This window comes from Oncorhynchus gorbuscha, unplaced genomic scaffold (assembly GCF_021184085.1).
Source record: "Oncorhynchus gorbuscha isolate QuinsamMale2020 ecotype Even-year unplaced genomic scaffold, OgorEven_v1.0 Un_scaffold_4836, whole genome shotgun sequence".
Taxonomy (NCBI): Eukaryota; Metazoa; Chordata; class Actinopteri; order Salmoniformes; family Salmonidae; genus Oncorhynchus; species Oncorhynchus gorbuscha.
In genome coordinates this window covers 1-26,569 of record NW_025748771.1, presented here as the reverse complement: position 1 = coordinate 26,569, position 26,569 = coordinate 1, and the positions used below count along the sequence as shown (strand labels likewise).

Sequence of the window (26,569 nt, the reverse complement as noted above, 5' to 3'; positions counted from 1 at the left end):
CTGCTGTAATGTAACGCTGTAATGACTACTGCTGCCTTCTTGGCCAGGTCTCTTTTGTAAAATAGACTACGTATCTCAATGGGACTTTCCTGGTCAAATGAAGGTTGAATAAATAAATAAAGAACCATGTGCATATTTGACCAGCAGATGGAGCCAGTGCAGAGATACTCGCCATTCACTACGATGGTGAGCAGGCAGTCAAAAAGAGGCTGGAGACGCTGGTGGCCGCTGGTGATGATCTTGTGGAACACCTGGAGATCACACAGAGGTACAGACATAGAGATAGAATTACTAGAAGGGACAAGGGCAATTTGACTGGAACACTTATGGGTACACTCAATCGCCGTCAAGCCACCCATCAGAGAACATTTATTGACTTGAATGTCTGTTGTAGCAATTATATTTCTATAGGACCTGGATTCAAAAAGTATTTGTTTCAATTCAAACGCTTTATCTGCGCTTCATTGACCTTGCTTGGCACAATGGAACCAATGGGAGAGTCCCAATAGAGAGAACCCCGCCCATTTGGCACTCCAGGCTCAATTACAAATATTTGAATGAAATACTATTTGAATCTTAGTGTAATAAAGACACTAAGCTATAACTGGAGAGGCTTTTTATTTAACACACAGAGGCAGATCCCAGAAAATGTAATATTGCCTGCAGAATTAATCCATTTGCTACAGTCACACTATATTCCACAGAGATATATTCTATTCATTCTATATCTATGCTGTCACCTACTGTAACTTGTATAGTCTTACTACTATGAGTAGGTCGGCGTGGGTCCCTGTAAACACTGGGATGTCCATAGGTACGTGGACAGAGTAGGGCTTGTTGAGACGCACGCCAAAGTTCCTCTCTCCACTCAGCAGTAGCAGGATGAAGACACCGATGTGCATGAGACCCACACGGGCTGTAGCAGAAACACACACACACACACACACACACACACACACACACACACACACACACACACACACACACACACACACACACACACACACACACACACACACACACACACACACACACACACACACACACACACACACACACACACACACACACACACAGAGCAAGAGACGATCACTAAAACCATTACCAAGGCATACGTTAATAAAGCAGACATTCACAGCCGTTAGCAGATATATAGTATATTTCAGTCCCTACAGACAGATATATAGTATATTCCAGTCCCTACAGACAGATATATAGTATATTCCAGTCCCTACAGACAGATATATAGTATATTCCAGTCCCTACAGACAGATATATAGTATATTCCAGTCCCTACAGACAGATGTATACTATATTCCAGTCCCTACAGACAGATATATAGTATATTCCAGTCCCTACAGACAGATATATAGTATATTCCAGTCCCTACAGACAGATATATAGTATATTCCAGTCCCTACAGACAGATATATAGTATATTCCAGTCCCTACAGACAGATATATACTATATTCCAGTCCCTACAGACAGATGTATAGTATATTCCAGTCCCTACAGACAGATATATAGTATATTCCAGTCCCTACAGACAGATATATAGTATATTCCAGTCCCTACAGACAGATATATAGTTTATTCCAGTCCCTACAGACAGATATATAGTATATTCCAGTCCCTACAGACAGATATATAGTATATTCCAGTCCCTACAGACAGATATATAGTATATTCCAGTCCCTACAGACAGATATATAGTATATTCCAGTCCCTACAGACAGATATATAGTATATTCCAGTCCCTACAGACAGATATATAGTATATTCCAGTCCCTACAGACAGATATATAGTATATTCCAGTCCCTACAGACAGATGTATAGTATATTCCAGTCCCTACAGACAGATATATAGTATATTTCAGTCCCTACAGACAGATATATAGTATATTCCAGTCCCTACAGACAGATATATAGTATATTCAGTCCCTACAGACAGATATATAGTATATTCCAGTCCCTACAGACAGATATATAGTATATTCCAGTCCCTACAGACAGATATATAGTATATTCCAGTCCCTACAGACAGATATATAGTATATTCCAGTCCCTACAGACAGATATATAGTATATTTCAGTCCCTACAGACAGATATATAGTATATTCCAGTCCCTACAGACAGATATATAGTATATTTCAGTCCCTACAGACAGATATATAGTATATTCCAGTCCCTACAGACAGATATATAGTATATTTCCAGTCCCTACAGATAGGTATATAGTATATTCCAGTCCCTACAGACAGATATATAGTATATTTCAGTCCCTACAGACAGATAGGATAGTATAAGATGTCCAGTCCTGCTACAGACAGATATAACTAGTATAGAGAGACGGTCAGTCCCTACAGAAGATATATAGTATATTCCTGTCCCTACAGACAGATATTCTATATTGTTGAGGGCAGTCCCTACAGACAGATATATAGGGTATATTCCAGTCCCTACAGACAGATATATATTCTATCTCTGTTGAGGGTAGGCTATTCCTCTATTCTATCTCTGTTGAGGTATATTCCTCTAGTCCCTACAGACAGATATATAGTTCTATTCCAGTCCCTACAGACAGATATATAGTATATTCCAGTCCCTATTCAGACAGATATATAGTATATTCCAGTCCCTACAGACAGATATATAGTATATTCTATCAGTCCCTATTCTATCAGATGTATACTATATTCCTAGTCCCTACAGACAGATATATAGTATATTCCAGTCCCTACAGACAGATATATAGTATATTCCAGTCCCTACAGACAGATATATAGTATATTCCAGTCCCTACTGTTGATATATAGGCTATTCCTCCCTACAGACAGATATATAGTATATTCCTCCAGTCCCTGTTGAGGGCAGGCTACCAGACAGATGTATAGGCTATTCCAGTCCCTACAGTTGAGGGTATAGTATTCCAATCCCTACAGACAGATATGTAGAGGGCAGGCTATTCCCTATTCAGACAGATTGATAGTTTATTCCTCTCCTATCTACAGACAGATATATCCTATATTCCAGTTGAGGGTTGGCTACAGACAGATAGGGCAGTATATTCCAGTCCCTACAGACAGATATATTGAGTATATTCCTAGTATCTCCCTACAGACAGATATATATTATATTCTGTTGAGGGCAGTCCCTACAGACAGATATGTTAGTATATTCCAGTCTATCCTGTTGAGGGTAGGCTATTCAGACAGATATATAGTATATTCCAGTCCCTATCTCTGACAGATGTATACTATTTCCAGTCCCTACAGACAGATATATAGTATATTCTATCCCTACAGACAGATATTCCTCTATTCTATTCCTAGTCCCTGTTGAGACAGATATTCCTATTCTATCTCTGTTGAGGGCAGGCTATTCCCTATTCATCTCAGTTGAGGGCAGGCTATTCCTTTTCTATCTCTGTCCCCACAGATTCAGATTCTATAGTTTATTCCTCTCCCTACAAACTATTCTGCTGACACCCTTCATCATTCATAGGATAGGTCTATTCCTCTGTTCTATTCCTCATTCTATACTCTGTTGACTGGTCGGCTATTCCTCTATTCTATTCCTCTGTTAAGGTAGAAGAGGATTCCTCTATTCTATCTCTGTCCAGAACATCAGGCTATTCAAAACAAAGAATAGGAACTTCTTCTGATCTCTGCAGAGAGAGGCGGTTCTGGGTTATATTATATGATGCATGTATTGTTTCTCTGTTGAGGGTCAGGCTATTCCTCTATTCTATCTCTGTTGAGGGCAGGCTATTCCTCTATTCTATCTCTGTTGAGGGTAGGCTATTCCTCTATTCTATCTCTGTTGAGAGTAGGCTATTCCTCTATTCTATCTCTGTTGAGGGCAGGCTATTCCTCTATTCTATCTCTGTTGAGGGTTGGCTATTCCTCTATTCTATCTCTGTTGAGGGCAGGCTTCCTCTATTCCTCTATTCTATCTCTGTTGAGGGCAGGCTATTCCTCTATTCTATTCCTCTGTTGAGGGTCAGGCTATTCCTCTATTCTATTCCTCTATTCTATCTCTGTTGAGGGTAGGCTATTCCTCTATTCTATCTCTGTTGAGGGTAGGATATTCCTCTATTCTATCTCTGTTGAGGTCAGGCTATTCCTCTATTCTATCTCTATTCTATTCTATCTCTGTTGAGGGCAGGCTATTCCTCTATTCTATTCCTCTATTCTATCTCTGTTGAGGGTAGGCTATTCCTCTATTCTATCTCTGTTGAGGGCAGGCTATTCCTCTATTCTATCTCTGTTGAGGGTTGGCTATTCCTCTATTCTATCTCTGTTGAGAGTCGGCTATTCCTCTATTCTATCTCTGTTGAGGGCAGGCTATTCCTCTATTCTATCTCTGTTGAGGGTAGGCTATTCCTCTATTCTATCTCTGTTGAGGGCAGGCTATTCCTCTATTCTATCTCTGTTGAGGGCAGGCTATTCCTCTATTCTATTTTGACTCTTTTATTGATTTTCAATTAAGATTTTGATCATCTCGGCTACTAAATGTAACATTACTGTCAATATGGTATACTATGTACCGGTCTTCTACATTTTGTGTATTCACTGATGATGTAAATATTGATGATGTAAATATGGTATATTATGTATGTCCAGTTGAAGTCAGAAGTCTACATACACCTTAGCCAAATAAATTTCAACTCAGTTTTTCTCAAGGTCTGTTAGGATCACCACTTTATTTTAAGAATATAAAATGTCAGAATAATGGTAGAGAGAGTGATTTATTTCAGTTTTAATTTCTTTCATCACATTCCCTGTGGGTCAGAAGTTTACATATACTCAGTTAGTATTTGGGAGCTGTGCCTTTAAATGGTTTAACTTGGATCAAACGTTTCGGGTAGCCTTCCACAAGCTGCCCACAATAAGTTGGGTGAAATTTGGTCCATTCCTCCTGACAGAGCTGGTGGAACTGAATGGGATTTGTAGGCCTCCTTGCTCGCACACATTTTTTCAGTTCTGTCCACACATTTTCTATGGGATTGAAGTCAGGGCTTTGTGATGGCCACTCCAATACCTTGACTTTGTTGTCCTTAAGCCATTTTGCCACAACTTTGGGAGTGTGCTTGGGGTCATTGTCCATTTGGAAGACCCATTTGCGACCAAACTTTAACTTCCTGACTGATGTCTTTAGATGTTGCTTCAATATATCCACATCATTTTCCTACTTCATGATGCCATCTATTTTGTGAAGTGCACCAGTCCCTCCTGCAGCAAAGCTCTTCCACAACATGATGCTGCCACCCAGTGTTTCATGGTTGGGATGTTGTTCTTCGGCTTGCAAGCCTCCCCCTTTTTCCTCCAAACATAATGATGGTCACGAGGGCCAAACAGTTCTATTTTTTGTTTCATCAGACCAGAGGACATTTCTCCAAAAAGTATGATCTTTGTCCCCATGTGCAGTTGCAAACGGTAGTCTGGCTTTTTTTTGAGCAGTGGCTTCTTCCTTGCTGAGCGGCCTTTCAGGTTACGGCGATATAGGACTCGTTTTACTGTGGATATAGATACTTTTGTACCTGTTTCCTCCAGCATCTTCACAATGTCCTTTGCTGTTGTTCTGGGATTCATTTGCACGTTTCGCACCAAAGTACGTTCATCTCTAGGAGACAGAAAGCGTCTCCTTCCTGAGCGGTATGACGGCTTCGTGGTTCCATGGTGTTTATACTTGTGTACTATTGTTTGTACAGATGAACGTGGTACCTTCAGGCATTTGGAACTTGCTCCCAAGGATGAACCAGACTTGTGGAGGTCTACAATTTTTATTCCTGAGGTCTTGGCTGATTTCTTTTGATTTTCCCATGATGACAAGCAAAGAGGCACTGAGTTTGAAGGTAGGCCTTGAAATACATCCACAGGTACACATCCAATTGACTCAAATGATGTCAATTAGCCTATCAGAAGCTTCTAAAGCCATGACATCATTTTCTGGAATTTTCCAAGCTGTTTAAAGGCACAGTCAACTTAGTGTATCTAAACATCTGACCCACTGGAATTGTGATACTTTGAATTAAAAGTGAAATAATCTGTCAGGAAACAATTGTTGGTAAAAATGACTTGTGTCACGAAGTAGATGTCCTAACAGACATGACAAAACTATAGTTTGTTAACAAGAAATGTGTGGAGTGGTTGAAAAACGAGATTAATTGACTCCAACCTAAGTATATGTAAAATTCTGACTTCAACCGTACCTGTCTTCTATCTGTTGTCTATTCACTGATTATGTCAATATGATATATTATGTATGTACCTGTCTTCTATCTGTTGTCTATTCACTGATTATGTCAATATGATATATTATGTATGTACCTGTCTTCTATCTGTTGTCTATTCACTGATTATGATGATGTCAATATGATATATTATGTATGTACCTGTCTTCTACCTGTTGTCTATTCACTGATTATGTCAATATGATATATTATGTATGTACCTGTCTTCTATCTGTTGTCTATTCACTGATTATGATGATGTCAATATGATATATTATGTATGTACCTGTCTTCTATCTGTTGTCTATTCACTGATTATGATTATGACAATATGATATATTATGTATGTACCTGTCTTCTATCTGTTGTCTATTCACTGATTATGATGATGTCAATATGATATATTATGTATGTACCTGTCTTCTATCTGTTGTCTATTCACTGATTATGTCAATATGATATATTATGTATGTACCTGTCTTCTATCTGTTGTCTATTCACTGATTATGACAATATGATATATTATGTATGTACCTGTCTTCTACCTGTTGTCTATTCACTGATTATGATCAATATGATATATTATGTATGTACCTGTCTTCTACCTGTTGTCTATTCACTGATTATGATTATGTCAATATGATATATTATGTATGTACCTGTCTTCTATCTGTTGTCTATTCACTGATTATGATGATGTCAATATGATATATTATGTATGTACCTGTCTTCTACCTGTTGTCTATTCACTGATTATGTCAATATGATATATTATGTATGTACCTGTCTTCTATCTGTTGTCTATTCACTGATTATGATGATGTCAATATGATATATTATGTATGTACCTGTCTTCTATCTGTTGTCTATTCACTGATTATGTCAATATGATATATTATGTATGTACCTGTCTTCTACCTGTTGTCTATTCACTGATTATGTCAATATGATATATTATGTATGTACCTGTCTTCTATCTGTTGTCTATTCACTGATTATGTCAATATGATATATTATGTATGTACCTGTCTTCTATCTGTTGTCTATTCACTGATTATGATGATGTCAATATGATATATTATGTATGTACCTGTCTTCTATCTGTTGTCTATTCACTGATTATGTCAATATGATATATTATGTATGTACCTGTCTTCTATCTGTTGTCTATTCACTGATTATGATGATGTCAATATGATATATTATGTATGTACCTGTCTTCTACCTGTTGTCTATTCACTGATTATGTCAATATGATATATTATGTATGTACCTGTCTTCTATCTGTTGTCTATTCACTGATTATGATGATGTCAATATGATATATTATGTATGTACCTGTCTTCTATCTGTTGTCTATTCACTGATGATGTCAATATGATATATTATGTATGTACCTGTCTTCTATCTGTTGTCTATTCACTGATTATGTCAATATGATATATTATGTATGTACCTGTCTTCTACCTGTTGTCTATTCACTGATGATGTCAATATGATATATTATGTCATATGATATATTATGTATGTACCTGTCTTCTATCTGTTGTCTATTCACTGATTATGTCAATATGATATATTATGTATGTACCTGTCTTCTATCTGTTGTCTATTCACTGATTATGTCAATATGATATATTATGTATGTACCTGTCTTCTATCTGTTGTCTATTCACTGATTATGTCAATATGATATATTATGTATGTACCTGTCTTCTATCTGTTGTCTATTCACTGATTATGATCAATATGATATATTATGTATGTACCTGTCTTCTATCTGTTGTCTATTCACTGATTATGATGATGTCAATATGATATATTATGTATGTACCTGTCTTCTATCTGTTGTCTATTCACTGATTATGTCAATATGATATATTATGTATGTACCTGTCTTCTATCTGTTGTCTATTCACTGATTATGTCAATATGATATATTATGTATGTACCTGTCTTCTATCTGTTGTCTATTCACTGATTATGATGATGTCAATATGATATATTATGTATGTACCTGTCTTCTATTATGATGATGTCCTGTTGTCTATTCACTGATTATGTCAATATGATATATTATGTATGTACCTGTCTTCTATCTGTTGTCTATTCACTGATTATGATGATGTCAATATGATATATTATGTATGTACCTGTCTTCTATCTGTTGTCTATTCACTGATTATGATGATGTCAATATGATATATTATGTATGTACCTGTCTTCTATCTGTTGTCTATTCACTGATTATGATGATGTCAATATGATATATTATGTATGTACCTGTCTTCTACCTGTTGTCTATTCACTGATTATGTCAATATGATATATTATGTATGTACCTGTCTTCTATCTGTTGTGTATTCACTGATTATGATGATGTCAGAAGGTGCATCGAGCTAAAATGTATTTTTTTCAAATATAACGTGTCTCATTTGAATACAGTCCACACAATAACAACCTGTATGGTTTCCTTAGCACTCCTACAGTATGGTAAGGAATAACACAGATCTGGGATCAGGCTAGTCTCCTACCTTATCATAATATAATAATATATAATATGATAGTAATGTACAATAATAATATATTATAAATGACCTTATTGAAGTCACAGAGCTTCCAGAAGAGCACCAGCAGCTCCTGGTGAAACTGGATCTTCTTGGTGGAGTTGGGCAGGTAGGTCTGCATCAGAGGGTTTACCAACAGGCGAGCCAGTCCCTTCAACACAAAGTCATAGTCCTGGAGAGGGGGGTGACACAAGCAGGCTTTGAGGTTCACATCTTAAGTTGAGAGCTTTAGACCTGTTCACATAGCAAAGCTGCACTTGTGATGTACCATTAGAGGAGAAAGCGTGTAAACATGATTGAAGAGAGAACTATAAAGAAGGGAGAACTACAAAGAAGAGATAACTACAAAGAGAGAACTACAAAGAAGAGAGAACTACAAAGAAGAGAGAACTACAAAGAGAGAACTACAAAGAAGGGAGAACTACAAAGAGAGAACTACAAAGAAGGGAGAACTACAAAGAAGAGAGAACTACAAAGAAGAGAGAACTACAAAGAAGAGAGAACTACAAAGTAATAGTCCTATCGGGGGGGGGGGTCACATGACCTTTAGACTAGGGTCAGACCTTCAGACTAGAGTCAGACCTTCAGACTAGGGTCAGACCTTTAGACTAGGGTCAAAACTTTAGACTAGGGTCAGACCTTTAGACTAGGGTCAGACCTTCAGACTAGGGACAGACCTTTAGACTAGGGTCAGACCTTCAGACTAGGGTCAGACCTTCAGACTAGGGTCAGACATTTAGACTAGGGTCAGACCTTTAGACTAGGGTCAGACCTTCAGACTAGGGTCAGACCTTCAGACTAGGGTCAGACCTTTAGACTAGGGTCAGACCTTCAGACTAGGGTCAGACATTTAGACTAGGGTCAGACCTTTAGACTAGGGTCAGACCTTTAGACTAGGGTCAGACCTTTAGACTAGGGTCAAAACTTTAGACTAGGGTCAGACCTTTAGACTAGGGTCAGACCTTCAGACTAGGGACAGACCTTTAGACTAGGGTCAGACCTTTAGACTAGGGTCAGACCTTCAGACTAGGGTCAGACCTTTAGACTAGGGTCAGACCTTTAGACTAGGGTCAGACCTTTAGACTAGGGTCAGACCTTTAGACTAGGGTCAGACCTTCAGACTAGGGTCAGACCTTCAGACTAGGGTCAGACCTTTAGACTAGGGTCAGACCTTTAGACTAGGGTCATTTGACACGGCTGCACTTGTAGAGCTAGGGTAAATGAGACTGAACATTCCTAGACTAAAACAGGTATCATTCAGACTACATTAATGACCATTTAAAGGAGGATCTAGGACCAATAGGGTCCCTTTAACAGCTTCTACCTCCAGCTATAAAACTGGTCATCAAATGGCCACCTTTAGACTAGGGTCAGACCTTTTATTGTAGACCATTTTATTGTGTTACATTTTTTACTTTAGTAAATATTTTCCTAAATCTATTTCTTGAACTGCATTGTTGGTTAAGGGCTTTAACTAGGCATTTCACTGTAAGATCTACACCTTTGATTAGGGTCATGTGACAAATACTTTGATTTGATTTGCTTTGAAATGTCTAGACAAGAAGAAAAATGACTGTACCTCTTCCCTGTGAATTCTTGAAAGGTAGTTTACAAACAGGTTGTCAGGGCCCTTTAGACAGACTTTAGACTAGGGTCAGACCTTTAGGAGAGAAAAATTTTAACAGAACAACTGAGGGCTGCAGACCTTTAGCTTCTCTACAGGTACTGTTATGTAGACCCCTGGTCTTACAGGTGAATGTTAAGATAATGTACATGACAGGCCCTTTAGACTTCTCTACAGGTGAATAAAGATAATGTATCAGACAGGCCCCTGTCTCAGGTGACTGTTAACACAATGTATCATGACAGGCCCCTGGTCTCTACAGGTGACTGTTACACAATGTATCATGACAGGCCCCTGGTCTCTACAGGTGAATGTTAAGATAATGTATCATGACAGGCCCCTGGTCTCTACAGGTGAATGTTAGATAATGACCATGACAGGCCCCTGGTCTCTACAGGTGAATGTTAAGATAATGTCAACAGGCTGGTCTCTAAAATGTTAAGAAATGTATCATGACAGGCCCTTTAGACTTCATCAGGTGAATGTTAAGATAATGTATCATGACAGACCCCTGGTCTCTATTTTAAGATAATGTAGCATGACAGGCCCCTTCTTATTGTTAAGATTACATTTCTCTACTGAATTTAGATAAATCATGACAGGCCCCTTTCTACTGAATGTTAAGATAATGTATCTGACAGGCCCCTTTCTACAGGTGACTGTTAACTGTATCATGACAGGCCCCTGGTCTCTACAGGTAAATGTTAAGATAATGTATCATGACAGGCCCCTGGTCAGACCTTACAGGTGAATGTTAACACAGATGTATCAGACAGGCCCTGGTCTCTACAGGTGAATGTTAACACAATGTATCATGACAGGCCCCTGGTCTCTACAGGTGAATGTTAAGATAATGTATCATGACAGGCCCCTGGTCTCTTTGAATTTAAGATAATGTCAGACTTTGACAGGCCCCTGGTCTCTACAGGTGAATGTTAACATGTATGACAGACCCAGACTGGTCTCTTTAAGGTGAAAATAATGTATCATGACAGGCCCCTGGTCTCTACAGGTGAATGTTAAGATAATGTTCATGACAGACCCTCACAACTCTCTACAGTGAATGTAACACAATGTAATGACAGGCCCCTGTCTCTACAGGGAATGTTAACACAATTCATCAGACTGCAGACCCCTGGTCTCTACAGGTGAAAAATATAATGTATCATGACAGACCCCTGGTCTCTACAGGTGACTGTTAACACAATGTATCATGACAGGCCCCTGGTCTCTACAGGTGAATGTCAAGATAATGTATCATGACAGGCCCCTGGTCTCTACAGGAAATGTTAAGATAAAATCATGACAGGCCCCTGGTCTCTACAGGTGAATGTTAAGATAATGTATCATGACAGGCCCCTGGTCTCTACAGGTGAATGTTAAGATAATGTATCATGACAGGCCCCTGGTCTCTACAGGTGAATGTTAAGATAATGTATCATGACAGGCCCCTGGTCTCTACAGGTGAATGTTAAGATAATGTATCATGACAGGCCCCTGGTCTCTACAGGTGAATGTTAAGATAATGTATCATGACAGGCCCCTGGTCTCTACAGGTGAATGTTAAGATAATGTATCATGACAGACCCCTGGTCTCTACAGGTGAATGTTAACACAATGTATCATGACAGGCCCCTGGTCTCTACAGGTGAATGTTAACACAATGTATCATGACAGGCCCCTGGTCTCTACAGGTGAATGTTAACACAATGTATCATGACAGGCCCCTGGTCTCTACAGGTGAATGTTAAGATAATGTATCATGACAGGCCCCTGGTCTCTACAGGTGAATGTTAAGATAATGTATCATGACAGGCCCCTGGTCTCTACAGGTGAATGTTAAGATAATGTATCATGACAGGCCCCTGGTCTCTACAGGTGAATGTTAACACAATGTATCATGACAGGCCCCTGGTCTCTACAGGTGAATGTTAACACAATGTATCATGACAGACCCCTGGTCTCTACAGGTGAATGTTAAGATAATGTATCATGACAGGCCCCTGGTCTCTACAGGTGAATGTTAAGATAATGTATCATGACAGGCCCCTGGTCTCTACAGGTGAATGTTAAGATAATGTATCATGACAGGCCCCTGGTCTCTACAGGTGAATGTTAAGATAATGTATCATGACAGGCCCCTGGTCTCTACAGGTGAATGTTAAGATAATGTATCATGACAGGCCCCTGGTCTCTACAGGTGACACAATGTATCATGACAGGCCCTGGTCTCTACAGGTGAATGTTAAGATAATGTATCATGACAGGCCCCTGGTCTCTACAGGTGAATGTTAAGATAATGTATCATGACAGACCCCTGGTCTCTACAGGTGAATGTTAAGATAATGTATCATGACAGGCCCCTGGTCTCTACAGGTGAATGTTAAGATAATGTATCATGACAGGCCCCTGGTCTCTACAGGTGAATGTTAAGATAATGTATCATGACAGGCCCCTGGTCTCTACAGGTGAATGTTAAGATAATGTATCATGACAGGCCCCTGGTCTCTACAGGTGAATGTTAAGATAATGTATCATGACAGGCCCCTGGTCTCTACAGGTGAATGTTAAGATAATGTATCATGACAGACCCCTGGTCTCTACAGGTGAATGTTAAGATAATGTATCATGACAGGCCCCTGGTCTCTACAGGTGAATGTTAAGATAATGTATCATGACAGGCCCCTGGTCTCTACAGGTGAATGTTAACACAATGTATCATGACAGGCCCCTGGTCTCTACAGGTGAATGTTAACACAATGTATCATGACAGGCCCCTGGTCTCTCACACACACACACAGCATCACTCTCCCCCTGTACAGAAGGGTCCTGGCCTTACATCCTGGTCCTCCATACTGGAGGGAGAGGGGGGTCGGTGGGCCAGCCCTCCTCCATCGTGCTCCAGGGTGACGATGAGGATCTGCACGGCCTGCTCTACCAGCTGCTCCCGGTAGTCGGAGAAGAGCAGGTGATTGTAAGGGATGCCATAGCCCACCGGGTCGTAGGCACACACCACGTTTACCAGGGAGGTGAAGAGAGGCAGGGCATGCCTGAGGTAGGTGGACGGAGGGAAATAATCACTTATTATGTGTCAGTTATCGTTTGGGGGAAATTATGTGGTGTGTGTGTGTGTGTGTGTGTGTGTGTGTGTGTGTGTGTGTGTGTGTGTGTGTGTGTGTGTGTGTGTGTGTGTGTGTGTGTGTGTGTGTGTGTGTGTGTGTGTGTGTGTGTGTGTGTGTGTGTGTGTGTGTGTGTGTGTGTGTGTGTGTGTGTGCACCTCACCTGTTTTCTGTGGAGCAGAAGAAGCTGACCCAGGGGTTGAGGATGGTGTTGTCTGAGGAGGGAGGGAGGTACATGGCCTCAGAGAAACAGGTTAGCAGCAGCCTCAGCAGCTCCGTCCTGAGTGGTGAAAATCAGACATAGAAAGAGGTTTAACTTTAACTATTTGCACATCATTACAACATTGTATATATACATAATATATACATACACTTTTGGAACTTTGTGAGTGTAATGTTTATTGTATATTTCTTATTGTTTATTATCTATTTCACTTGCTTTCCTATGCCAATATATCCCTTGAATTGAGAGAGAGAGAGAGAGAGAGAGAGAGAGAGAGAGAGAGAGAGAGAGAGAGAGAGAGAGAGAGAGAGAGAGAGAGAGAGACAGAGAGAGAGAGAGAGAGAGAGAGAGAGAGAGAGAGAGAGAGAGAGAGAGAGAGAGAGAGAGAGAGAGAGAGAGAGAGAGAGAGAGAGAGACAGAGAGAGAGAGAGAGAGGGAGAGAGAGAGAGTGGGAGAGAGAGAGAGAGAAGATAGACAGAGGATAGAAAGATCATCAGAACACAGAAGTCAACATAAGGACTCTCATCACTGTGACTCACCTGTTGAGGTCGTGGATGTAGTTGAGTGGGGGGACTGGGCGAACCCCACCCCTGCCTCCCAGATATACTCACAGCTGTCTATGGTCTGCATGTCCTCCACAGAGTCCTGTAGGATGGTGACATCATCATGGGACCATCAATCCCAATAACTACTGGGAGGGAGCTACCTCTGCTCTGTACACCATCACATCACTGTTCAGTCATCTACAGCAATGAATACATCATATGAAGCTAACAACGAGTCAGTGTACAATTTCACAGAGAGACCTAAGGTGGTATGGTGCCGTGTGGTTCAGTTGGTAGAGCAAGGTGCCTTGTGGTTCAGTTGGTAGAGCACGGTGCTGTGTGGTTCAGTTGGTAGAGCAAGGTGCCTTGTGGTTCAATTGGTAGAGCAAGGTGCCTTGTGGTTCAGTTGGTAGAGCAAGGTGCCTGTGTGGTTCAGAGAGCATGGTGCTGTGTGGTTCAGTTGGTAGAGCAAGGTGCCTTGTGGTTCAGTTGGTAGAGCAAGGTGCCTTGCTCCATTGGTAAAACTGTTCAGTTGGTAGAGCATTGGCTGCTACAACTGTAAGGGTGCCTATTCTATTACAACTGGTAAGGGTAGAGCAATTGGCTGTCTACAACTGTAAGGGTACAGCCTATTGGCTACCGTCTACAACTGTAAGGGTACAGCCTATTGGCTACCGTCTACAACTGTAAGGGTACAGCCTATTGGCTACCGTCTACAACTGTAAGGGTACAGCCTATTGGCTACCGTCTGTGTGGTTCAGTTGGTAACTGTAAGGGTAGAGCAAGCCTATTGGCTACCATCTACAACTGTAAGGGTAAAGCCTGCTGTGGGTTCTACCATCTACAACTGTAAGCACGGGTAAAGCCTATTGGCTACCGTCTACAACTGTAAGGGTACAGCCTATTGGCTACCATCTACAACTGTAAGGGTACAGCCTATTGGCTACCATCTACCACTGTAAGGGTACAGCCTATTGGCTACCATCATCTCCCGTCTGGATTACTGCAACTCGCTGTTGGCTGGGCTTTACAGTCACTTGCCTGTGCCAAATTAAATGAATGTTAAGCCCTTCATACAACTGAAATCAACCTTCCCAAGGGTAAAGCCTATTGGCTGTGACCACCTCTACAACTGTAAGGGTACAGCCTATTGGGTAACCACCTAGGCCTGCAGCCTATTGGCTACCGTCTACCACTGAGGAAGTACAGTTCCCAGCCTATTGGCAGCTAAAACTGTAAACTGGTGGAATCAAACTACTACAACTGACAGCCATTGGACATCTACAACTGGATCAATCTACAACTGTACCTTCCGGACACCATCTACAACTGTAAAGCCCCTACCATCTTTAAGGAATACCTAGGATAGGATAAACTGTAATCCTTGGCTCCCACCAACTAAGCCTACTACCGTCTACAACTGTAAGTAAGGGTAATATGTAGATGCACCTATTGGCTAATCTAGTGGCTGTTCCACTGGCTATCTACAACTAAGGGAATGCACACAACTGTAAGGGAAACACAGCCTTTGTAAGGGTCAGCTATAAGAGGGTACGCCTGGACTTAAATGTAATGTAAATGTAATCTACAACTGTAAGGGTACAGCCTATTGGCTACCGTCTACAACTGTAAGGGTACAGCCTATTGGCTACTGTCTAAAACTGTAAGGGTACAGCCTATTGGTTACTGTCTAAAACTGTAAGGGCACATCCTATTGGTTACTGTCTAAAACTGTAAGGGTACAGGCTTAATGTTCACTGTAAACGCGCGCAGGAAGTTGCACAAAATTCTCCCAAGGTTCAAGTTTTCACTCACAAGACAAACATTTTTCTCAGCGCCCCACTTCAAGACCTCTTTACTGAGAAATGTGTTGTTTTTTATCATTGTGTTTGTGTATTTTCTTGGTGTATTTCCTATGCTGCTGTGAAATTGGTAATTGTTGTGTAATTGTTAAGCTGCAGGGCTCCCTTGTAAAAGAGACCTTGGTCTCAATGGGACTTCCTGCTAAAATAAAGGTTCAATCAAAATGAATAAGCTCTGGATCCGATGAGACTCACAGGTCCTCTCCGGTGGCTGTTCACAGTGAAGTCAGGACAGAACAGCAGGTCGGCCATGGCCAGGAGCAGAGACTCAGCCAGTGGACGAGCTCCATCATCATCCATCTCATCTGTCTGTGAAGGAGGACAGGAGACAGGAGGACAGGGGACAGGAGGATGGAGTGGACAGGAGGATGGAGTGGACAGGAGGATGGAGTGGACAGGAGGATGGAGTGGACGGAAGGATGGGGTGGACAGGAGGATGGGGGCAGGAGAATGGAGGGGACAGGAGGATGGAGTGGACAGGAGGATGAGGGCACAGGAGAATGGAGGGGACAGGAGGATGGGAGGGACAGGAGGATGGAGTGGACAGGAGGATGGAGGGCAGGAGAATGGAGGGGACAGGAGGATGGAGTGGACAGGAGGATGGAGGGCAGGAGAATGGAGGGGACAGGAGGATGGAGGGGACAGGAGGATGGGGGGCAGGAGAATGGAGGGGAAAAGGAGGATGGAGTGGACAGGAGGATGAGGGCACAGGAGAATGGAGTGGACAGGAGGATGGGAGGGACAGGAGGATGGGGTGGACAGGAGGATGGAGTGGACAGGAGGATGGGGTGGACAGGAGGATGGGGGCACAGGAGAATGGAGTGGACAGGAGGATGGGAGGGACAGGAGGATGGGGGCAGGAGGATGGGAGGAACAGGAGGATGAGAGGGTGGGGGGCAGGAGGATGGGGGACAGGAGGATGGGAGTGTGGGGGACAGGAGCATGGGGGACAGGAGGATGGGAGGGACAGGAGGATGAGAGGGTGGGGGGCAGGAGGATGGTGGGACAGGAGAATGGGAGCATGGGGGACAGGATGATGGGAGGGACAGGAGGATGAGAGGGTGGGAGGCAGGAGGATGAGGGGACAGGAGGATGAGAGGGTGGGAGGCAGGAGGATGAGGGGACAGGAGGATGAGTGGGTGGGAGGCAGGAGGATGAGGGGACAGGAGGATGAGAGGGTGGGGGCAGGAGGATGAGGGGACAGGAGGATGAGAGGGTGGGGGGCAGGAGGATGAGGGGACAGGAGGATGAGAGGGTGGGAGGCAGGAGGATGAGGGGACAGGAGGATGAGAGGGTGGGGGCAGGAGGATGAGGGGACAACATTAAATCCCTCTACACTTTGTTACCCTCTATAGTGAACAGAAACATCTTCGGAAACAGCACTGACAATGACTTTCATTTTCATGTTATTTTCATTCTGATGAAAAGTAAACCCAGAAACTTCTGAATGAATTGTTTGTCAAAGCATCTCTGAATGTCTAATGAGGAACTAGACTTCTACTGAACTTTTAGGAATCTAGTTCCTCTTATCTTCCCATGTAGGAAGAAACAAATGTAATCAGGAGAGGTAGAATATGCACCTGGGAGATGTGTTTTTCTCTCATCATCATGATGTATTTCTGTGTTGTGTTCATTAGGCAGCTGATGGAAGAACTACCAGGGACTACCTACACTTGTCCAATAAGAAATACCATCTACTGGAATGAGGAAACTAATTAGTCAGATGAATGAAGTATTTAATTTTTTTTTGTTATCAACAGAAGCCAATTTCCTCCCACATATCCACCAGTCTCACTTGGCTGCAGTGCAGAGGGACTACAGACATCTAAGACTCATTCATGTTGAGATGACAAATGAACAGGACTGGTATTTTTTACTAACATCTTCCATGAAGCGTTTGTAAAATGGAACAGTGGGTAGAGTCTGTCTAGCCTGGTCCCAGATCTGAGACCAGGCTAGTATCTGTGGAATATGGGACAAAACACTGGTGCTTGCAGCAGCTACAGTATGTGGGTGTTAGCTGCAGTAAGAGGTTAGCCTACACTGATCTGCCCCATTATAATAAGGGTTTACGGTCATTTGAGCCAGTTTACTACAGCAGGAACATAATCCTGCAGCAACAGGAAATGTGAGTTATTATGTGGATTAGAATTAATGGACATGTTTGTAATGGTTGATATATTTTTCATAAGGGAAAATCAAGTCAGAAATTTGCAAAGTGGAAATTTCAGAAGCCTTTTTAAACCACAAATACACTAAAAATAAAACATTTACTGCATTGAAAAAAAGTTATTCTGCAACAGGGTGATCAAATTAAGATCTTACATCTGTGCTGTAAGTGTATCTTAAACCCTAGCCAAATCTACACACAGTATACTCCTATGTTTTACTCCCACACACCCACCGCCCACTCCCCACAGCTCTTCTAGCACCAGACACAGTGGACCAGAAGATATCCCTACACTCACCACAGCTCTTCCAGCACCAGGCACCGTGGACCAGAAGAAGCCCCTCCAGTCTTGGTCCTCAAAGATGTAGGGGAGGATGCGGGTCAGCATACGACTACAGTTCAGAACGATCTGTTTCTCCTTCTCCGAGGGGCATCCTGACTCTGCTGCCTGCACCAGCTTCTCTACGGCCTGGGGGAGAGATGGCCTTGGTGTTATAAATACAGCTTGGGGGAGAGATGGCCTTGGTGTTATAAATACAGCCTGGGGGAGAGGTGGCCTGGTGGAGAGATATGGCCTGGGGGAGAGATGGCCTTGGTGTTATAAATACGGCCTGGGGGAGTGATGGCCTGGGGGAGAGATATGGCCTGGGGGAGAGATATGGCCTGGGGGAAAGATGGCCTTGGTGTTATAAATATGACCTGGGGGAGAGATGGCCTGGTGGAGAGATGGCCTTGGTGTTATAAATACGGCCTGGGGGAGAGATGCCCTGGTGGAGAGATATGGCCTGGGGGAAAGATGGCCTTGGTGTTATAAATGGACCTGGGGGAGAGATGGCCTGGTGGAGAGATATGGCCTGGGGAGAGATGGCCTTGGTGTTATAAATATGGCCTGGGGAGTGATGGCCTGGGGGAGAGATATGGCCTGGGGAGAGATATGGCCTGGTCATTTTCTGGTAGTACCTCTCTGTTCCACTCTGTTTTCTTTCATGCTGTGCCTACAGAACACAACCATGATGTTACAGAACACAGCCATGATGTTACAGAACACTGCCATGATGTTACAGAACACAGCCATGATGTTACAGAACACTGCCTGGGGGATGAGAACACTGTTGTTACAGAACACAGCCATGAACAGAACACTGCCATGATGAGATGATGTTACAGAACACTGCCATGATGTTACAGAACACTGCCATGATGTTACAGAACACTGCCATGATGTTACTTTCACAGCCATGATGTTACAGAACACAGCCATGATGTTACAGAACACAGCCATGATGTTACAGAACACAGCCATGATGTTACAGAACACAGCCATGATGTTACAGAACACAGCCATGATGTTACAGAACACTGCTATGATGTTACAGAACACAGCCATGATGTTACAGAACACTGCCATGATGTTACAGAATACATCCATGATGTTACAGAACACTGCCATGATGTTACAGAATACATCCATGATGTTACAGAACACTGCTATGATGTTACAGAACACTGCCATGATGTTACAGAACACAGACATTATACAATGGGTGGGTCTAATCCTGAATGCTGATTGGTTAAAACCGCATTCTAGCCGGTGTCTATTCCATAAGTTACTACCTGTCACGCCCTGGTCGTAATATATTGTGTTTGTCTTCATTTATTTGGTCAGGCCAGGGTGTGACATGGGTTTATTGTGGTGTGTTTTGTCTTGGGGTTTTGTGGGGTGTTGGGTGTGTGGCTTAGTGGGGTTATCTAGCAAAGTCTATGGCTGTCTGGAGCGGTTCTCAATCAGAGGCAGGTGTGTATCGTTGTCTCTGATTGGGAACCATATTTAGGCAGCCATATTCTTTGAGTGTTTTGTGGGTGATTGTTCCTGTCTTTGTGTTTGCACCAGATAGGGCTGTTTCGGTTTTCATTATTTCATTATTTTGTAGTTTCTTCATATTTAGTTTTTTCCTTCATTAAAATATCATGAATCATCATCACGCTGCATTTTGGTCCGACTCTCCTTCTCCACAAGAAAGCCGTTACAGTACCGGCTAAATCTGACGTTAAAATGCCTATTTACTCTGTTCCATCTGACTGTGCAATCCACTGTCTCATCAGCCCAGCCAAGCAATTTATCAACTTGATCTCTACTATAAAAAGCATCTAGACGTTATCTCACATTTCTTTATGGCTAACATTTAGTTTACAACAGTGGAGATTTGTATAAACCTTGTCTGTCTAGCTGACATTTGAAACATTGTTTCTTTATTCAAATTCAATCTCCAGTTGTCCCACTGTAATGAACATGTTGGGAGTCGGGACAAGACAGACAGGCAGGCAACGTTTCTCAGCCAGTCAAAATCATGAATCAGCATCATCTTTATAGATATATACAAAGACATGTCAATTGAAAACAGGTCAAACAAAATGAAGTGCAGCTAGTTTGCAGTCCTTCCAGCTTTAGTTTGATGTGATTGTGTGAGCTGTGTTGTTGGCTCGCTCCTCTGAACAACAGTGTCCTGAAAAGTGAGCACATTTTATATGCCAGGTGAAATTGCGCATCATTAGCTTATTGCTATGGATGTCTCCAGTTAAACTCGAAAACAGCTTAAACAAATGCAAATGCAGCTACTTTGCTGTTATTCTGGCTGCACTTTTTGATGTGACTATAAGTTAGCCATAGTTGGCTAGCTAGCGAGCAAGAGATAAGAACGTTGCCAGCCAGTCTGTCCTGTTCCATTAGAGAGCCCCCCCAGTCCCCAACAGTCTGTCATGTTCCATTAGAGAGCCCCCCCAGCACCAACAGTCTGTCATGTTCCATTAGAGAGCCCCCCAGCACCAACAGTCTGTCATGTTCCAATAGAGAGCCCCCCCAGCACCAACAGTCTGTCCTGTTCCATTAGAGAGCCCTCCAGCACCAACAGTCTGTCCTATTCCATTAGAGAGCCCCCAGCCCCAACAGTCTGTCCTGTTCCACTAGAGAGCCCCCAGCCCCAACAGTCTGTCCTGTTCCACTAGAGAGCCCCCCAGCCCCAACAGTCTGTCCTGTTCCATTAGAGAGCCCCCAGCCCCAACAGTCTGTCATGTTCCATTAGAGAGCCCCCAGCCTGTCCTGTTCCATTAGAGAGCCCCCCAGCCCCCACAGCCTGTCCTGTTCCATTAGAGAGCCCCCAGCCCCAACAGTCTGTCCTGTTCCATTAGAGAGCCCCCCCCTGTCCTGTTCCATTAGCCCCAACAGTCTGTCCTGTTCCATTAGAAAGCCCCCAGCCCCAACAGTCTGTCATGTTCCATTAGAGAGCCCCCAGCCTGTCCTGTTCCATTAGAGAGCCCCCCAGCCCCAACAGTCTGTCCTGTTCCATTAGAGAGCCCCCCAGCCCCAACAGTCTGTCCTGTTCCATTAGAGAGCCCCCCCAGCCCCAACAGTCTGTCCTGTTCCATTAGAGAGCCCCCAGCCCCAACAGTCTGTCCTGTTCCATTAGAGAGCCCCCAGCCCCCACAGTCTGTCCTGTTCCATTAGAGAGCCCCCCAGCCCCAACAGTCTGTCCTGTTCCATTAGAGAGCCCCCAGCCCCTGTCCTGTTCCATTAGAGAGCCCCCAGCCCCAACAGTGTCCTGTTCCATTAGAGAGCCCCCCAGCCCCAACAGTCTGTCCTGTTCCATTAGAGAGCCCCCAGCCCCAACAGTCTGTCCTGTTCCATTAGAGAGCCCCCAGCCCCAACAGTCTGTCCTGTTCCATTAGAGAGCCCCCAGTCCCAACAGTCTGTCCTGTTCCATTAGAGAGCCCCCCAGCCCCAACAGTCTGTCCATTAGAGAGCAGTCTGTCCTGTTCCATTAGAGAGCCCCCCCCAGTCCCCAACAGTCTGTCCTGTTCCATTAGAGAGCCCCCCAGCCCCAACAGTCTGTCCTGTTCCATTAGAGAGCCCCCAGCCCCAACAGTCTGTCCTGTTCCATTAGAGAGCCCCCAGCCCCAACAGTCTGTCCTGTTCCATTAGAGAGCCCCCAGCCCCAACAGTCTGTCCTGTTCCATTAGAGAGCCCCCAGCCCCAACAGTCTGTCCTGTTCCATTAGAGAGCCCCCAGCCCCAACAGTCTGTCCTGTTCCATTAGAGAGCCCCCAGCCCCAACAGTCTGTCCTGTTCCATTAGAGAGCCCCCAGTCTGTCCCCAACAGTCTGTCCTGTTCCATTAGAGAGCCCCCCCCAACAGTCTGTCCTGTTCCATTAGGAGCCCCCAGCCCCAACAGTCTGTCCTGTTCCATTAGAGAGCCCCCAGTCAGTGTCCTGTTCCATTAGAGAGCCCCCAGCCCCAACAGTCTGTCCTGTTCCATTAGAGAGCCCCCCAGCCCCAACAGTCTGTCCTGTTCCATTAGAGAGCCCCCCAGCCCCAACAGTCTGTCCTGTTCCATTAGAGAGCCCCCAGCCCCCAACAGTCTGTCCTGTTCCATTAGAGAGCCCCCAGCCCCAACAGTCTGTCCTGTTCCATTAGAGAGCCCCCCATTAGAGAGCCCCAGCCTCTGTCCTGTTCCATTAGAGAGCCCCCCAGCCCCAACAGTCTGTCCTGTTCCATTAGAGAGCCCCCAGCCCCAACAGTCTGTCATGTTCCATTAGAGAGCCCGCAGCCCCAACAGTCTGTCCTGTTCCATTAGAGAGGGCCCCCAGTCCCAACAGTCTGTCCTGTTCCATTAGAGCCCCCAGCCCCAACAGTCTGTCCTGTTCCATTAGAGAGCCCCCAGCCCAAACAGTAGGTCTGTTTTGTTTCTGATAGGCAGTTTATAAAGGAAGCAGCGAGTCAGAGACGGGAAGGGAGGACGCCTTGCTTCTTTCCTGCATCCAGGAGCAGCGGGCCCTGAGTCCCTGACAGACGCCTCTGCCAGTCAGCCAGCTACTCAATAAAAGCTGTTTCAGAACAATATCTCTGTGGAATGCACTTGATGTTAGTACAGCTTGCATCCAGTACCTAAAATAAATGTGTTTAGTCTTAGTGTGTATCTGAACAGTTTTTGTAGGTTTCCCAGACAGATTAAGCCTAGTCCAGTTCTAAAAAACATTCTCAGTGGAGAATCTCTATTGAAAGATCTTTTCAGTCCATGAGTATAGGCTTAATCTGTGTCTGAGAAACCTTTCTGGTTCATCTGCTGCAGCCCAGTGCAGTTCTACTTCCATAACATCCTCCTCATCATCTTTCTACCTTATAGCAGAGGGTTGCCAGATTGGAGGGGACTCCTCCCGAACAGCTCGGATCTCTGCGGCTGGCACCAGGGCAAAAACATCCTGCACAGTGGTGGCAGTGTCAGCCCAGAACTGGTCCCAGAAGGCATCATCTGTGGCCTCCACTGGCTGTGGAAAATGCATGCATCTGCTTTTAGACTACATTTCCCACCACCCATTGGGCTCGTCTAGGCTTGCTCCAATCTGACTAATGATAACCTATTACATTGGGTGTAGAAACAGCATGTATAGCAGTGTCATAGAAAGCAATAGGGTAATGTAATATAATGAATATCAAATCACACAACAAATGCATTCAGAATCAACAAATATATCAGATTGGAGCAAGAGGGCAAGAATAATAGAAATAAACATATCATGAGAATAATGTCACCTCATTCTAATAACTAGGTTTCATGTCAACACAAGTTAGCAGATGGGGCAACATAACAACCTATCTCTTCCTAATTGCCGTTAGTCTATACAGCAACAGGAAATATGAGCTGCTCTAATCTCTGCACATAACAGAACACCTGCCACATCTGTGGGCGGTGGGAGAAAGGACCCTACGTCATTTGACCATCGAATAAGATATGCGTTATCGGTGATCTATAAGAATCCAAATCAAAAAATGTAACATTTTAAACAAGTAGTCTACTTGGCTAAAAACTATGCCGCCTGTTTCTCATGTCGCCGATGATAAGGTCTGCAGAAGGGCGTTGTGATCATGCACAGTGAATAGACATTGACTATTAAACAGCGAAAAGGGGGTGTTTGTGTATGGTAAAGGTTTATGAGCCCACTTTTCATATAACATAGAAACCTAATGCAAAATAGAAACACCCCAGAATAACAATAGGACAGGATAAATCATATGAGAGTTTTAAAACAGCGTGTCACAGCTATCATTGCGGGGGATTTGATTATAACCTAACATAACGCATGATCAAATACGCCAAGCATTTCATGACGAGCGGGACAATATTTTTTTTAAAGAAACATCTCAATATAGACCTATGCATGAAACATCGACGGACTATATGCAGACCCTATCTTTTGTTTTCCAATAGAGCACTTATCCGTCCTAGTGATATACAAACAGCTATTGCGCTCTTTCTGTGATCGTTATTTATACTCAAATATTTTCCTATTTCTCAGCGTTGGCCTATAATAAATATTTCAAAGGTATCCAACCTGTGTTTTGGTTGTCAGCTGTATTACTGCTTTCCTGAAGTTCAGTTTAGAATCGGTGTTACCCATTTTGATATTCCTTTATATACTACAGCGTTGTTGATGCCGTGAATCCCTACTAATCTTGTTCACCTCTTTCCTCCGCTTGAGTCACTCGCGGAGGCGTTTTTACGTCACTGGTTGGCTAGCCTTTTACACTGGGCTCTAAACTTCCGGGTTCTTCAAGTGTACAATAATCACTATGCTTATTATAAGGTCAAATGTAATACATATTATACAGGGAACCCTTGTACCTAGTATAATATCATAATAATTTAGGGTTATCTCTTTAAAAATATATTAATGGAATTCAATTTACAATACAATCGGGGTTTTATTCTATACAATCTCTTTGGTTGAAATCACTGTTATAATATTGATATAATTGGTTACAATATGCATAAATGTAACAATAAGATATTGTAAATTGTATCGATCATTGAATGAGTGTCTGTACTGGTTGTAGACGGTACCGGAAACAGCGACACCATGTGGTTTCTCCTGTCAGCGTTCTGTCTGTACTGCGCAGTCGCGGTGTCATGTAAACAGCAGAGGTTCGTGAGCTAGCTAACCAGCTACATAGATGTTAGGGCGTTGATACCGGCGATATTGTTCAAATGTAGCTTTCAATCAATATATTTGTCTTTCTTCACCACACATCGCATTGTCTAGCAGGATAATCTGACCTGTGAGACCCCTATCTACACCGAGGATACCTCCTTTTGTTGTTTTGATCAGTGATACGAGAAGGCTAACGTTACTGTAGCTAGCAAGTTAACGTTAGACAGCATAGTTTGGGTCCTTGCAACGTTGAGCTTCAAAGCTCGAATGTAAGGGCGGGTTTCTTTCTCTTACATTGTTTACATGTTAGCTAACTTTAGATAGATATCAACCTAACGTGACCTAATTGCTAGCTTAGTTATAGTCTATATATAGTCTGTCAACTATAGTTTTGCTAGCCATGATTTGACTTCGAAAACAGCAGGTATACCATTGTGATATTATTGATTTGGTGCTTTGACAGTTTGGTCGTTTCTAGCTAAACAGCTTAGCTGGTAATAAAAGTAGTTCAAATGTCATGTTTGGGTGAGGTTGCCAAGTGTCTGTCCCTTTGTTAGTTAGCTATATATTCGACACGCTGGTTTCATGGCACTTAAAATACCAACATAATGTATTTTAGCAGGCTTGTAACAACTGTGTGGGACACTCGCTAGATCGCTAATTAATTAGCTTGCTGGGCCGTAAACGTAATCAAACTGAGGAGCCTAGGCCGAAAACAGGGACTGTGAAAAACAACTCGTCACTGCAGCCTAACGTTATATTGCCCACGACACGTAAACCAGCTGCAAGGCTTGTCATTAGGACAATACAATCAATACATGTTAACTGAAAACAGGTGAGTTCGTTGCATTATTTATCTGCATGCTACTTGCACCGTCGGGCATGTATATTGTATCTTAGATTCTAATGCGTTTGTCTTTCAATCCCTTATAAGGAAACGCCAGCGGAATGGTGGGGAAGAGGAGAATGGCCAGCTGGTGCCTAAGGCCAAACGGTTGAGCAGAGGAGCTAATCCCCTCTCTCCTGAGCTGGGCCTGGATGCCTGGGACTCGGAGGTACGTATGAGCGCCAATGACAAGAGACATTACATTGTCAATATTGTGTGAATACCCCCAACAGTACATTGTCAGCTAGGGGTAAAGGCAGCCTTAGTGTCAGCCTACTCTTAGGCCTAGCTTTCACTAACAGTGCCATTAGGCCTACCGCTGTTCAGCTAGGGTAACGGCAGCCTTAGTGTCAGC

General features: G+C 43.2%; 1 pseudogene; it reads right to left on the bottom strand.

Moving 5' to 3' along the window:
- LOC124028775 lies at positions 1–24,881 on the bottom strand (annotated as a pseudogene).
- Positions 24,882–26,569: the final 1,688 nt, after the last annotated feature.